Source organism: Molossus molossus, unplaced genomic scaffold, assembly GCF_014108415.1.
Source record: "Molossus molossus isolate mMolMol1 unplaced genomic scaffold, mMolMol1.p scaffold_m16_p_12, whole genome shotgun sequence".
Classification (NCBI taxonomy): Eukaryota; Metazoa; Chordata; class Mammalia; order Chiroptera; family Molossidae; genus Molossus; species Molossus molossus.
In genome coordinates this window covers 79839274-79856617 of record NW_023425347.1, presented here as the reverse complement: position 1 = coordinate 79856617, position 17344 = coordinate 79839274, and positions in this window count along the sequence as shown.

Below are 17344 nucleotides of genomic sequence, written 5' to 3'. Positions count from 1 at the left end.
AATTTTTATCTGGGAAATGTAAATGAAGAGATTAAATTATTCAAAGTCACGATTTGGTAATTTTTCACTCAACATTGTTTCAGAGATACATCTCTGATTTGTGATTCATTCTGACTGCTGTGTTGTATTCCATTTTATGGACGTGCTGCAATTTAACCATCTACTACTGATGGACATTTGACTAGTCTCCAATTTCTGGCTATAAGGAATAATGCTGCTGTGAATAATCCTGTATTTTGTGGCATGTGTACTAAGTTTATACCTAGCAGTGAAATTACTTGTTATGTATTTATGAAACTTTACTGAATAATGTCAATTTTTTAAAGATTTTTTATTGATATTTTTAGAGAGAGGAAGGGAGAGGGAGAGAAACACCGCTGTGATCAGACGCCTCCCCAAAGTCTCCCTACCCCAGACAAGCCCAAATCCCAACCCAGAATTGAAACAGCAACCCTTCAGTGCCCAACCAACTGAACCAACACCAGGCAGGACTCAAATTTAGAAAGCAGTGGTATCAGTTGGCTCTCCACCCGCCATGTAGGAGAGTCCCAGTTGCCCCACATTCTTGCCAATAACTACTACTGTACTTTTTTTTTTTAACCATTCTGGTGTGGGGGTGGGTATAGTGGTATTTCATTGTGGTTTTATTTGGATTTCCCAGGTTACAAATGAGGTTGAGTCCATTTTCATGTTTTTAAATATCTGGATATTCTCTTTTATGAAGTGCCTACTTAAGTCTCTTACCCATTTTTGCAGGTCTGTTACCATTTTTGCATTGGATTGTCTGCCACTTCTTATAGATATGTATTCTGGATATGAGTCCTTTGTTGAACATATATATGCATATGTGTTGCAATTATTATCAATGTCTTTTAAATTTTTATTTATTGATTGATTTTAGAGAGAGAAAAAAAATTAATTTGTTTCACTTATTTATGCATTCATTGGTTGGTTCTTGTATGTGCTCTGACTAGGGACTGAACCTAAAACTTTGGCAGTTGGAACAATGCTATAAACTACTGAGCTATGTGGCCAGGGCCTATTATTGGTGTCTTTTGATGAACATAAAAGACCTTTATGCTCAGTACTTCTTGTGTCCTGTTAAGAAATATTTTCCTACCAACGGTTATTATTAATTTCTGGAACTGTTATTTATCTTTCTTCTTGAGATCTACAATCCACCTATAGTTGGGCTTTGTGTATGGTATAAGGTAAGTCAAATTTTATTTTTTCCATATGAATGTTAAACTGGTTAAGTGCTATTTTTGAAAAGTCTGTCCTTTCTCCAGTGCTCTATATTGTCACTTTTGCATTTTTAAAAATATTATTTTTGTTAATCCTCACCAGAGGATATATTTTCCATTGATTTTTAGAGAGAATGGAAGGGAGAGGGGAGAGGGAGAGAGACAGAGAGATAAGAGAGGGGGGGAGAGAGAGAGAGAGAGAGAGAGAGAGAGAGAGAGACATCCATGCACCCCAACTGGGGCCAGGGATCAGAGCCTACAACCCAAGTACATGCCCTTGACTGGAATCAAACCTGTGATTTTTTGGTGCGTGGGCCAGTGCTCTAACCACTGCTGTGCCAGCCAGGGCCATCTTTGCATTTTTGTTGTTGTTGTTAATCCTCACCCAAGGATATTTTGCATTGATTTTTTTTTTTTTTAGAAAGAGTGGGAGGGAGGAGGAGGAGAGAGAGAGAGAGAGACCAATGTGAGAGAGATACATCATTTGGTTGCCTCCCGCACAACCCTGACTGGGGCCAAGGATCAAACCTGCAACCCAGGTATGTGCCCTTGACTGGAAATCGAACCCATGACCCTTCATCAGAGAGCCGACCCTCAGCCACTGAGCCACACGGCTGGGCAGCACACCTTTTTATTTTTAAGATGTCTTTAAAGGTGTGGATTTGTTTCAGGATTGTGTAATCTATTCCTTTTGTCTCTCTTAGTGGAAATACCGCACTGTCTTGATTTCTGTAATAGCTTTATAATAAATCTTGGTATCTGGTAGAAAATTTTTCCTTCCCATTATGTTCTTCAAGATTGTCTTGGTTTTTCTTGTTCCTTTGTATATCCATATAAATTTTAGCATCAGCTTGCCTAGTGTAACAAAATTTTCCTTATAAGCTTTAGGAACAGCTAGGATTTTGTTTAGTATTGCCTTAAAGTTGTAGACATGTTTTGGAGAATTGCCATGTATTATTCACATTATGTTGAATCATATCTTCCAAAAGATATGTTGAAGTCCTAATCCTGAGAATGTGACCTTATTTGTAAATAGGGTTGTTGCAGATGTAATTAGTTAAGAATAGGTCATATGGGTATAGGGTTGTCCCTTTGTGCAATACAATGAGTCTGTATAAAAACAGAAGATGTAGAGACAGACACATGATGGAGAACAAAGGCAACAATTGAGGCAGAGATTGAAGTGGTGCAGACAGAAGCCAAGGAATTTCAAGGATTGGTGATAAAAACCAGAAGCTAAAAGGGGCAAGGAAGGATTCTCCCATACAGATTTCAGAGAGACTATGGCTCTACAGATAGCTTGATTGTGGACTTCTAGCCTCCAGAACTGTGAGACAATAAATTTCTGTTTGCAGCACTTCGTTACAGCAGGCCTGGGGAACCAATATAGCATTATATAGTGTTGAATCTTTTGATCTGTGAAAATGGTATATCTCTCCATTTAATGTGTCTGTAATTTCTCTTAATGTTTTATAGTTTTTTAAGTTTAGGGATCTCACATCATTTTTAGGTTTATTTTAGATGTTTGCTATTTTATGGTATTTTAAATGGTAAATTTTAGTTTTTTATTATTTATTTATTTTTAATATAAATATAGAGTTACAATTAACCTTTGTAATTGAAGCCAGCACTACTTGCTAAATTCATTTATTAATACTAATATTTTATCCATATATATGGATAAACACACACACACACAGACACACTTTTATCTATATGTTTTTTAAATTTTTCTAAGTTTCTGACTATATAGAGGATAATGACAAATTTATCTCTTCCTTTCCAAGCATGTAACTTTTATTTTATTTTCTTACCTTATTGCATTGGCTTAAACTGCTAATAATATGTTAAAAGGAAATGGTAATATTGGGCATCTATATTGTCTTTATGCTGTATTGCTTTCAACATAAAATCATTAAATATTATCCAAGGGTGGGCAAAAGTAGGTTAATAATAATAAATAATATAATAATAAATAAATAATACAAATCATGTACTCACAGCTGTAAACCTACTTTTTCACATGCCTTTATTTGCTTTAGAATTTTTGCAGTTATCTGTGGGGAATTCTTTACAACTCTGCCTATCAAGACAGAGATTCTATTTCCCTACCCATTGTTTCTGGGTTGACCTTTGAATTATTTTGACTAATAGAATATGACAGATGTGATGTTATGTGAATTCCCAAGCATAGGCCTCAATAGTCCTTGCAGCTTCTGCTTTTACTTTCTTTTTGTGTGTGTGTGGTACATGCCCCTCGCGGGAACTGAACCCAGAACTCTCTGGTCCTCGGGCCGGCACTCAACCACTGAGCCAAACTGGCCAAGGCTGCTTTTACTTTCTTGAAACATTCCCACCACCATGTCAAGGTTAGATGGATTAAATTACTGAGTGATGAAAAAAATCATATACAGAATGGAACCATCTTAGATCCTCCAGGTCGTTAGATGACTGCAGCCTCATGAGTGAGCCCATGCAAGATTGACAGAATTGCCCAACTAAGCCCAAATTGTAGAAAAACAAATGAATATATAGTTCTTGTTATAAGCCAATAATTTTGGGGTGCTTTGATACTTAGCAGTAGGTAACATAGAAATAGAGTACTGCCATAACAAAAACTTAAAACATGTGACATATGGCCCTGGCTTTATAGCTCAGTTGGTTAGAGTGTCATCCCTATATACCAAGGTTTTGGGTTCAATCCCCAGTCAGGGCACATACAAGAAACAACCAATGAATGCACAAATAAGTGAAATCAATGTCTCTGTCTGTCTGTCTCTCTGTCTCTCTGCCTCCCCCCACACACACACACACACACACACTCTATGTAAAAAATCAATTGAAAAAATATCCTTGGGTGAAGATTAACAACAACAAAAAAAAGATTTCTTACCCTTTGAAATGACATGGAGGGACCTGGAGAGTATTATGCTAAGTGAAATATGACAGTCAGAGAAAGACAAGTATCACATGATCTCACTTAATTGTGGAATTAATGAACAAAATAAGCTGATGAATAAAATAAATCCAGAGATATGGAAGTAGGGAACAGACTTACAAACCTGAGGGAAGGGGGGGGGGTGGCCAGGAAGAGATAAACCAAAGAACTTATATTCATATATGCACAACCAGTGGACACAGGCAACAGTGGGGTAAAGGCGGATTATGAAACTATTCCCAGAGAACAAAACAAAGAACATTCCTGTCCTTAGAGTTTAAGAATCTAACGACAGGTGGATCAGTGCCTGTTTATGTGCTTTCTGTTCTTTCTCTTTTTGAACGGAAGTGTCCATTGGAGTCATCGTGTCTCTGTATCATCAGGTGTATTAGGTGGGGGAGATAGGGGAAGCATGGTCAGTAATTGGCCAGCTGTAGTAGATGCTGGGGAGGGTTCTGGGGGATCTAACTATTCTAATAGTTTCTACCACTTCTTATGCTGCCACACATCATCTGAGATGCCTGATGCATCTGCATCCTAAGCCTTTCTGAAGTCTTATGGAGTGGATTGACTTAGCGATACTTCACCTCTGCAGGTATACAGTAGTTTTCTCATGTAAATTACCACTCTTCCATAAGCTTTCAGGCTTCTAAAATGTGTTGAACTCTTATATTCTTTAATATCTCCTTTTCCATTCTTTTTTTTTTTTTAATCCTCACCCGAGGACATTTTTGCATTTTTTGTTCAGACAGAGCGGGAGGGAGAGAGAGGAAGAGAGAGAGAGAAACATCGATGTGAAGGGACACATCGAGTGGTTGCCACCCGCACGACCAACCAGGGCCAGGGACAAACTGCAACCGAGGTACGTGCCCTTAGCGGGAACCGAACCCGGGTCTCTCTGTACCGCAGGCCGACGCTCTAACCGCTGAGCCAAACCGGCCAGGGCTTTGTATCTTTTTTAAAATATGTTTTTATTGATTTCAGATGAGATTGGGCACATTTGGGATCATATGGCCATAGACTGTTTTTATTGATTTCAGAGAGAGGAAGGGATATGGAGAGAGATAAACACTGATGAGGGAGAAACATTGATCGGCTGCCTCCTGCACACCTCCTACAGGTGATCGAGCCTGCAACTGGGCATGTGTCCTGACCAGGAATAGAATCAGGGACCTCCTCCTAGTGCATGGGATGATGCTCAACCAATTGAGCTATACCTGCCGGGCTGTATGTATCTTTTTAAATTATTATTCCTTTAATGTCAGTTTAGTTGAGTTTTAGGAAGAATATATTTTTAATCAGAATTATTTAATCCTGTCAATACTACTCCCAAATAGTTTTTTACGGTTTTGTTCTTTGAGAGAAGCATGGAGACATGTGTGAAGGGATCATGTCCTGCCATTCTGCCCCATTCCAGGAAATAGGCCTGTCATGAGTGGGAAATGGTGGAGATTCCAGGAGGCCAAGATTCATGCTATAGCTGAAGAAAGCCAAAGTTCCAGGCAATCTGGGAGTCCTGTTCACCACCCACATATGTTCCCAGGACATTCTCCATAGGAGAGCAGGAAGGGCCCTGGGGTGGGTGAGAAGACCCCAGATCCTCTTCTAACCATGTGTTAGTGGTTGGGGGTTGACTTTCTTTCCAAAGCTGTTCCAATTATTTTTTGAAAGAAAGAGTGTGCAGTACTGGAGAAGCATGTCTGTCTGTCTGTCTGTCTGTCTGTCTGTCTGTTTACCTGCCTGCCTATCAGTTTCCTCCCTGGTCTAGAGCATTCTGTCTGTGCTTCCCTGCCCAAGTACCACCATCTCTACCCCTAGATTATTGGTCTGGGCTTCAGAGTCCCCTCTATACCTCAGCTATATTGGCCTGGTTGACTTGAAGAGTGATTATGAATTTAATTATTTTGTTTCTCCAGATCAGTAGATTAATCCATCCATCACAGGCAAGCCAAGCCTTCTCTACTTCTCCCCCTCTTAGGACTGCCTGGCCAATCCTGAAAGGAAGGAACTCCATAGCTTTACCTGGGCCTGGGGGCAATGGAAGAAGTTTTAATTAGGGTGAAGCAGTGTGTATAAATTTGGACCAGTGAGTGTTAATTTAATGATGTTTTAAAGTTTAACATGTTTATCTGCAAAGAATATATGGAAATAAACATTCATAGCAACATGTATTTACAGGCAGGTTTCTGTAAGTTGTCTGTGATTTAAATGACTGTGAATATGGGAATGCATGTACAAGGAACAAATAGAAGGAGTTGGGGATTGATTAGACTGTGAAATTATCCTGAGTGGCCTCAGGCAACCTTGACCATGACAAGACATATAGGCGGCATTCTGCATGCTGTGCCTCTCTGGGACCAGCTTCATGCCCTCCCACAATCTTAGACTTCAGAGTTGGAAGATGCTTTGGTGGTTACATGGTCTGAGGCTTGTGAAGTGCTTGAATCCCTGCTGCAGCATTCCAAAAGGAGTCTCCAGTCTCTCTCTGTGCACTTTTCAAGACAAGGAGTTAACACCTTACTGGCAGCTCCTTTCACAGGAAGCTCTGCCATCAGAACCACAAACCCTGGCCAAGCCACAGGAAGGTATTCCCCTTCTCCCTCTTCTGCCCTCACCCCACTTATGTAATTCAGCTCTGGGATTTGATCAATCATTGTACCTAAAGTTATCAAATATTGTTCAGCCAGAGCCAGTATTGGGCACTAGAAACACACAGATAGAAGAAATAAATTTTGACTTTTAAAGTTCATGACCTTGGCTCGGCCAGTGTGGCTCAGTGGCTGAGCATCAACCTATGTACCAAGAGGTCGCCGGTTCGATTCCTGGTCTGTCTGGGTTTTGGCCCAAATCCCCAGTGGGGGGCATGCAGGAGGCAGCCAATCAATATTCTCTCTCATCAATATTTCTATCTCTATTTCTCTCTCTCCCCCCCCCTTCCTTTCTCTCTAAAAATCAATAAAGAGCCCTGGCCAGTTTGGCTCAGCAGTTGGAGCTTTGACCTGAGGTCCAGAGAGACCCGGGTTCGGGTCCCGCTAAGGGCGTGTGCCTCGGTTGCAGTTTGTCCCTGGCCTTGGTTGGTCATGTGGGTGGCAGCCACTCGGTGTGTCCCCTTTGCATCAATGTTTCTCTCTCTCTCTCTTCCTCTCTCTCCCTCCCACTCTATCTGAACAAAAAAAATGGAGAAATGTCCTCGGGTGAGGATAAAAAAAAAATTTTTTTTAAGTTCATGACTTAGAGGGAAGGCAGACATGGAAAAATTACCAACAAGAATAGAGAAGGGTGTGATTAACGTGGCCTAGGGAAAGAGAGGTGGCTTTGGGGAAAGAATTCCTGGAGGAAGGAAGACACCTGAGCTAAATCAGAGGGCAAAGTCAAGTGCTGCGTTCTCTTCTCATACGCTCTCCTGCTGTGTCCCTAGCTCTGGGCTCTCTTCTCTTATGCCAAGCCCAGAGAAGAGAAAACAGGCTTAGAAATCCCTGAGGTCAGGGCATGGTCAGGCAGAGTTACAGGCAGAGCTGAAGATGCCACCACATAGACCCAGCAGTCAGCCAGCTGCCCCTTGGGGCCCAGACCTGTGTTTGACTCCCCTGTATGAGAGTCCCCGGGGAGGGAACAGGCCCTGATGAGGGAAACCCTTGTCCCAGCTCACAGAGAGAGCTTACAGGACAGCGTGCTAACCCAGTAGGCAGTCATAACTCTGGCTCTGGTAGGGGTCTGGACCCCTGGACCGGAGAGTAGGAAAGGTCATGGAGGAAAAAAATAAGTAAGGCCATGGGCCAGACCCTGCTGAACAGCTCTTGCCTCATGGACCCCTGCTAGGGACATGGGCTCCTAACTAGTGCTCTTTGACATTCTAAGCAAGCATATGTCTGTCAGCACTCTGTGGTCACATCAGCCCAATTCAACACTGGTCACAGATTCTCAAACTAGAGAAGGGCACTAAGGAGGAAAAATGGAAGGAAGCAAATGAGTTCCTACTGTGCCAGGCGCGACAATGGTGTTGGGTGCTTCATATTAATTTTTTTCTTTATTGCTTTTTAGAAGGAGAAGGAGGAGAGATAGAAACATAGATGAAAGAGAACATCGACTGGCTGCCTCCTGCATACCCCACACTGGGGATCAGGCCCACAACCTGAGCTTGTGCGCCAACCGGGAATTGAACTGGCGACCTGTCAGTGCATGAGTCAATGCTTAACCACTGAGCCACACCAGCCAGGCTCAGATTAATTATTTTATTTATTTATTTATTTATTTATTTTCCATATTGATTTTACAGACAGAAGAAGGGAGAGGGAGAGAGAGAAACATCGATGAGAGAGAACATCAATTGGCTGCCTCCTGCACATCCCCCATTGGGGATTTGGCCCACAACCTGGGTATGTGTCCCGACCAGGAATCGAACTGGTGACCTCTCAGTGCATGGGTCAATGCTCAACAACTGAGCCACACCGGCCAGGCTCAAATTAATTTTTAATACCACAGTGCTCAACTTCAGCCTGGTCCCTAAGGAAGGATACATACTAAACTACTAACATTTATCTTTGATGGGTAGAATATTAAAGGGCTTTGTTTCAATGTTTTATACAATGATGTATTGTCAAAAATAAAATATTACTAGCAGCCAAAATGACAAATGTCCAGTATATCTGTAATCTGTATGAATTAAACAAGAAAGAATTTCTAAGGGCTTTTCCAGCTTTAATAGTTTATGATTCAGATGCAACAACTAAGATATATATATATACACACATATATATGTACATATATATGTGTGTATATATATATATGATATAGATCTTATTTCCCACTTTTTTATGTAAAGGGTCAGTCATTAGCATTGTGATACTGACTTCTATCCACCCTCTCAGTCTTCCTGAGTCCAGGTAGCAACTTCTCTAAGTGGAGAGTTTGGAAGAAGAAACTATAGTCTAGACTAATCCTCTTTTCTTTCTACTTAGAAGCAAGTTGTTAACAGGGAACACTAGTTTTTCAGTTCTTCTCTGCCTTAAGTCTCACAAAGGCAGGCCTGCCATGTGGGGAAGCTGTATCTTCCAACCTAGCCTTTTTCAGTAATGAAGGTGATATATACCTTTATTTGCCATTTCCTGAGTCTTACTTTTGAATTGGTTTATAAGTCAATGAGGAAGAGGAATGCTAATTATTGGAGCCCCTTACAACTCACAATAATTTAATGGAAGGAACACTAAATCAGGAGATTCGTACATCTGCTACTTATGAGTTGTGCCCTAGAGCAAATCAGTTACCACTTAAGGCCTTAATTTCTTATCTGATGAAGGAGTCTAGGTTCTTGAAAATAAGCAATGGAAACCAGGTGGGGTTATTTTAACCCAAAAGAAGGAAAAACATGTGGTAAGAATATCGATGGCTTGCAGAATGATGAGTGCTAAAAGAAAAGGTTTACCCAGCTGGTGTGGCTCAGTGGATTGAGATGCCCATGGACTGAGAGGTCCTGGTTCGATTCCTGGTCAAGGCACATACCTGGGTTGCAGGCTTCATCCTCAGTAGAGGGTGTGCAGAAGGCAGCCGATCGATGTTTCTCTCTCACATCAAAATGTTTCTATCTCTCTCTCCCTTCCTCTCTCTCTCTAAAAAAAAAAAAAAAAATCAATAAAAATATATTTTAAAAAAAGAAAAGGTTTAGATAGTGGACAGAACCAGGAACCTCCCAGGATATGTCAGCAAAAATAGTTTGATCCATGTCACTGCTATTGCTAAAATAAACCTATGCTAAACATTCTGTCATTTAGTCTGCATAAGCTAAGTGCTAAAATAACCTTCAAAGTACACAATGAAAGTTTATTTCTTTCTCACAAACAGTCCAACATGGGTGCTCCAGATCTTGTGGCTTTCCTGGGCAGCTCTGCTTCAGGCAGTGTCTCAGGGACCCAGACTCTTTCCATATTGTGGCTCTGTCCTTTTCTATGTCCTTGGAGCCCTTTCCATTCAGCTAGTGGTTGGGAAAAGATCACCTGTTTTATACAAGTCAGGCCTAGATGTAGGGAATTATTTGCATTTATATTCCATTGTCCAGAACTCAAATCACATGACTGCACCTAACTGCAAGGAAATCGTAGTTCATCTGTATGCCAGGAGGACAAGAAAATGGGGTTTGGTGAACATTGACAGTCTCTGTCACATCATTTGAACAAGATTCAAAGTTCTAAGAATGGTCATCTGATTGGCCAAGTTTAGGTCACATGCTAACCTCCTGGTCATATCAGAAAAGAAACACAGGAAGAATCTATCCTTCTTTACTTCCATTGTGAGAGGAGGCAGTAGGAGATAGGCAGAGGAATACCCTCACAAGGGAGAATTTCCCTAAAAGGGAGATCAGGGTGCTTAGAACCAGAGGAGAGTTGGATGGCAAAGAATGACAAGTGTCCATATATCTGTGATCTGCATGGATTAAACAAGAAAGTCTTTAAGGGCTTTTCCAGATTTAGTAGTTTATGATTCAGTTGCAAGAACTAATATATATAGAAAGATATCCAGAGATTTCTAATGAGAGCAACAGCCTTCTCTGAGTCCTGAGGCCCTCTCTGACTCTCAGAAGAGCAAATAATTCATAGAACAAAATAATATTTGTCAGTGTATGGGAATGTGTTAGTGGTCAGTGGAACCATAAAGTGTAAGAAAAGTATAATTCAATAACATAACATGTTAAAATAGAAAACAGCACTACAAGGTCATGACCTTAAAACATTTTTTCCAGGTTTGTCACTACTACTAAAAGAGGACTAATATTTTTGCCCTACATTTACTCTCAAGTATACTCCTAAAACCTAAAATAAAGTAACAGGTAGGAACTTTAGGGCATATTCAGGTATAGAGGAAATAACATTTATTTTTTTTTTTTTTTTTTTTTTTTATCCTCACCCGAGGATATTTTTCCATTTTTTGTACAGATAGAGTGGGAGGGGGAGAGAGGAAGGGAGAGAGAGAGAGAAACATCGACGCGAAGCGACACATCGAGTGGCTGCCACCCACACGACCAACCAGGGCCAGGGACAAACTGCAACCGAAGTACGTGCCCTTAGCGGGAACCGAACCCGGGTCTCTCCGGACCGCAGGCCGACGCTCTAACCGCTGAGCCAAACTGGCCAGGGCAACATTTATTTTTTTCATGATCAATTTACATCCAAATCTGAGACCTCATGCTGCTACATTTCTTGGCAGAAAATTTAATCTGTCACTATTAGCATTCCCAAGAACAATGACCCCAGAGGTATGTATAGGTCCCAGGGTGGGTCTTACCTGCCACCAATGCATCATAGAGGCTCTGCAGCTATTGGCTCAATTGTCCAGACTAGCCATTGCCCAGTCTGCATGTTATCATCAGAACCTTGGGGCATGAGCGTCTTCAGCAAGAATACAACTTCTTCTTTCTTTCTTTCTTTCTTTTTTTTTTTTGTTAATCCTCACTGGAGGATATTTTTCCACTGATTTTTAGACAGAGTGGAAGAGAGGGGGGAGGAAGAGAAAGAGAGAATCAAAGATATGAAAGAAATACATTGATTGGTTGCCTCCCGCATGACCCCAACCAGGGCTGGGGAAAGAATCTGCAACCAAAGTATGTGCCCTTGACCGGGAGTCAAACCCGTGACCCTTTGGGCCAACGCTCTAACCACTGAGAAAACTGGCCTGGGCAAGGATACATCTTTTTATTTTATCCTCACCCGAAGACATTTTCCATTTTTTGTTCAGGTAGAGTGGGAGGGAGAGAGAGAGAGAAACCTCCACGTGAAAGGGACACATCGAGTGGCTGCCACCCGCACGACCAACCAGGGCCGGACAAACTGCAACCAAGGCACATGCCCCCAGCGGTAACCAAACCCGGGTGTCTCTGGACCGCAGGCCGACACTCTAACCACTGAGCCAAACTGGCCAGGGCAAGGATACAACTTCTTATGTGAGAGAGTCAAGCCCTCTTCTCACAGTGCTGTCAAAGAACTTGGTGCAGGTCTCCTCAAATCACACAACTATAGACAGACTGTCAATCTCTTCTTAGCTTTCTGAAATCGTTTCTTCATTGGTCTTCTCTAAGGCACTTCCCTGTCTCCTCAAACACCCAATACACCCACAAATAAACATTCTTTCCTTGGGTACTTGCATAATTTTTTCAATGAGAATAATTTTTACAGAATGTAAGGCCAGCTCTTGACTTCCAAGATTTTGTTCCTACCCAAAGTCCTGATACAAGGATGCAAGGGAGGAAAAATACACAGCAAATATTACAAATTATTATCTCCAAAACTATATAACTGGGATCAGGATTCAATCTTACAGTGTTTTGTTTTGTTTTGTTTTCCTTCAGTCCTTTTATCAGAAGCAACCCCGAGGACCCACTATCTGGTTCTCCTAAAGTTGTTACACAAAAGCTAGGGCTTATCTCTCATTGACATCTTTTACTTGTTAAGACCACTCATTTATTAGAAACAGGAGCCTGCACACATAGACTCAACTGCTTTATCTTGCTTAGTGAGACAAACTTTATTAATGTAGAAATCAAAACATTTGTTGTGAGAAACTGCTCAGAAGTACATTTATTAGACAGGTCTTTGGGCTGCAAATGACAAAAAACCAAGCCAAAGTAGGTTAAGTACTAGAGAATCTATTGCCTCATATAATTTGGAAGTTAAAGAGTTGGATGTCACAAATGGCTGGATCAGGGAGGGGAAGTATCAAAATTGTCATTATATGGCTAGATGGAATCTGTGTACTCCATCTCCCAGGTATTGTGGTTAGGTCAGTGATGGTCATTTGATGGAGTAAACACTTTGCTAGGATTTCCCCCTCTAAACCACCAGGAAATACACTTCTACATCCAGTGAAAATATCCTTCACGAATGGAGGCAAAATAAAGATGTTGTTAGATGAGGAAAATCAAAATAAATTTTGCCAACACACATGCTCTAGAAGCATTGCTAAAAGGAAGTTAATCAGATAGAAGGCAGATGATAACAGAAAGAAACCTGGAGCATCAGGGACTGAAATGGTAAATATCTGGGTAAACACAATAGACTATTCTCCTCTTGAGTTCTTTTTAAAATATTTGATAGTTGACGGCAACTATGTGCCTAATGGGGTTTACAGTTCTAATGCATATGACAACTATAACATAAAAAGTAGGGAGAAGACTTCCGGTCAAGATGGCGGCGTAGGAAAGCGTGGTATCGCGTCCTCCCACAACCACATCAAAATTACAACTAAACTACAGAACAACCTTCATTCAAAACCACCTGAAATCAAGCTGAACGGAAGTCCTGCAACTACGGAATTAAAGCAGCAACCTCATTGAGATGTAGGAGGCACAACGGGCTGGTCCCACACCCATGTGTGCTGGATAAAAATCAGGAGGACACCTCGGCAGGGAAGGTCCTCCCTGAGGACTGAGGGGTCCCCGTCCCACACCAGACGCCCCGCTCAGGGTTCCAGTGCCAAGAAGAGAAGTCCCTGTAACTTCTGGTTGTAAAAACCAGCGGGAACTGAGACTCAGGGAAGTTGATGCAGCTGGAGCCCCAGGCAGCTCCTTAAAGGGCCCGCGCACGAACTTATCGGACTCACTCCCTCTAAACTCAAAGGGGAGGCAGCTCAAGGGGCGCCAGAGACATACAGGGAAGAACTGAGCTGTTTGGCACTGGAGCAAGGGTTGGAGAGGGGACTTTCTCTGGGACAAATGTGCTGTCAGAGGCCTCTGTTCCTTTTGTGAGCCCTTCCCTGGGGCGGCAGACAGCTGCCATATCTGGGACTCCAGCAACCTGGCTCACACTGGTAGCCCCGCCCTGGTGATTCCCTGAGGCCCCGCCCCACCCAACTTTCAGGCCCATCCAAGCTGTTGCCAGTTGCTTTACCATATGATTGGCCTGTCTCAAATCCTGCTTCAGGTTTTCCTAAATTCTTTCAAACAAGCAGCATCTGGTCTCAGCTAGCCCCATACTTCTCATTAATACACAGAAACAAACACAGGGAGGCAGCCAAAATGAGGAGACAAAGAAACAGGTCCCAAATGAAAGAACAGAACAAAACGCCAAGAAGAGAACTAAGTGAAATGGAGATAAGCAACCTAACAGATGCTGAGTTCAAAATACTGCTTATAAGGATGCTCAATGAACTGAGTGAGAACCTCAGAGAACCGAGTGAGGGCCTCAAGAGCATAAAAAAGGACCAGTCAGAAATGATGTATGCGTGGTCAGAAATGAAGGAGGCATTAATTGAAATAAAGAATAATTTACACAGCCCTGGCCGGTTTGGCTCAGCGGTTAGAGCATCGGCCTGCGGTCCGGAGAGACCCGGGTTCGGTTCCCGCTAAGGGCATGTACTTCGGTTGCAGTTTGTCCCCGGCCCTGGTTGGTCGTGCGGGTGGCAGCCACTCGATGTGTCCCTTCACGTCGATGTTTCTCTCTCTCTCTTCCTCTCTCTCCCTCCCACTCTATCTGTACAAAAAATGGAAAAAAAAAAAAAAAGAATAATTTACACAGATTCAATAATAGAGTACGTAAATCCAAAAAGCAAACCATTGGTTTGGAATATAAGGAAGCAAAAACCACCCAATCAGATCAGCAAAAAGAAAAAAAGAATCCAAAAAAAATGAGGATAGTGTAAGGAGCCTCTGGGACAACTTCAAGCATGCCAACATTTACATCTTGGGGATGCCAGAAGGAGGAGAGAGAGAACAAGAAACTGAAAACCTGTTTGAAACAATAATGGCAGAAAAATTCCCTAACTTGGTGAAGGAAACAGATATACAAGTCCAGGAAGAACAGAGAGTCCCAAAGAAAATGAACTCCAAGAGGCCCACACCAAGACACATCATCATCAAAATGCAAAAGGTTCAAGACAAAGAGAGAATCTTAAAAGCAGCAAGAGAAAAGCAGTTAGTTACCTACAAGGGAGTTCCCATAAGCTGTCAGCTGATTTCTCAAAAGAAACTTTGCAGGCCAGAAGGGAGTGGCAAGAAATATTCAGAGTTATGAAAAGCAAGAACCTACAACCAAGATTACTCTATCCTGCAAAGCTGTCATTTAGAATCGATGGCCATATAAAGAGTTTCCCAGACAAGAAAAAGTTAAAGGAGTTCATCACCACCAAACCATTATTATATGAAATGTTGAAGGGTCTTTTTGAAGAAACAGATAAAATATATGAACAAACAAAATGGCAATGAATACATATCTATCAACAATGAAATCTACAAACAAAATGAACAGGCAGAACAGAAACATTTTCATAAATACAGAGAACATTTTGTTGGTTGCCAGATGGGAGGGGGGTTGGGGAATGGGTGAAAAAGATGAAGGGATTAAGAAGTACAAATTCATTGCTAAACTGACAAACCTCAAAGGGAAAGGGGTTGGGGGTGGGAAGAAATAAACCAAAGAACGTATATGCATAACCAATGGACAAAGACAACAGTGTGGGAAAGGACGGGAGGGGGCGGGAGTAGGGGGGAGGGGGGGGTCAATGGGAGAAAAATGAGGAACATCTGTAATACATTCAACAATAAAGATTTTAAAATCTTTTTCTTTTTTTTTTTAATCCTCACCCGAGGACATTTTTTGTTCAGATAGAGCGGGAGGGAGAGAGAGGAAGAGAGAGAGAGAGAAACATCGATGTGAAGGGACACGTCGAGTGGCTGCCACCCTCACGACCAACCAGGGCCGGGGAAAAACTGCAACCGAGGTACGTGCCCTTAGCGGGAACCGAACCCGGGTCTCTCTGTACCGCAGGCCGACGCTCCAACCGCTGAGCCAAACCGGCCAGGGCGATTTTAAAATCTTTTTAAAAAAAATAAATAAAATAAAAAAAGCTATACATAGTAAAAAAAAAAAAAAAAGTAGGGAGAAGATAAAGGGACTTATATGGGGGTAAGAATTCCACTTGAGATAGTCAAATATTGATTCCAAGCTGACTGTGAAAAGTTACTTATGTTATTACAATCCCTAGAGTAACTACTAAAAATAATATACAAAGAGATATGGTCATAAACACAATAGATAAATTAAAACAGAATACTAAAAAGTGTTCAAATTAGCCAAAAGGTTAGCAAAGGGAACAATGAACAGATAATAAAATGTTACACCCGATTTCTATATACCATATTGTGAAGGTAAGAATAACTGTTGGAGAAATTAACTTGTTACCAGTCTAGTACAGCAGGTACTTGAATAACGTCATTTCATTATAAAGTTGATGAGATGTCTTAGGAACTTAACACTTGTTTATATCAATTAGCCTAAGGTAAAATTGAGTTCATTATACTTCGTTTCACTTAAAGTTGCTGAATCTGTTGATGATAATGAGGATTAACTGTATTGAACATCACCAAAGGGTCTGAATTTGAGGTTAATTAACTGCAGAGGATATTTAGAGACCATAGCATCAGGGATCAGGAGGCCCTTTTGGCGTGGACATCACATTCACAAGGGGCCTCCTATTTACTTTTCACAGTACCTCAAATAGTATGGTCAAAGACAGGATTGCAATAAATTCATTCAACTTTTTTTTCTTTATTGATTTTAGAGAGAAGAGACAGAAACATGAATGAGAGAGAACACTGATTGGCTGCCTCTTGCATGCCCCCGACTGGGGATCAGGCCCACAACCTGGGCATGTGCCCTGATGTGGAATCCAACCAGCAATCTCTTTCTTGGTGCATAGGCTGACGCTCAACCGCTGAGCCACAGTGGCCGGGCTCATTCAACTTTATATACCTTAAAGTCCTATTATGACCTAAGGAGTAACATATTTATTTGACTCGATACATTTTTAGGTATTGAAGGTGTGTAACTTGCTAAATAGCATTTAAAATCTACCATAATTTTGCCACACTGTTTTGGAGTTATTTTAATTTTTAACATACTAAGAGCCCCTGCAGGCCGCTGTGGACTGAGCGTCCCATGGACTGAGAAGGTCCGGTTGGATTCCAGGTGAGGGCACACGCCTAGGTTGCCAGCTCCATCCCCAGTAGGGGACCTGCAGGAGGCAGCCAATAGATGTTTCTCTCTCTCTCTCCTTAAAAAAAAAAAAAAAATCAATAAAAACATAATTTTTAAAATATACTAAGAGCTCCCCAAAATGGAAGAAGCCTGAATCCCCTATCTCTGCAAATAATTGCTTTCACTGGGAATTTACTCTGTACTTG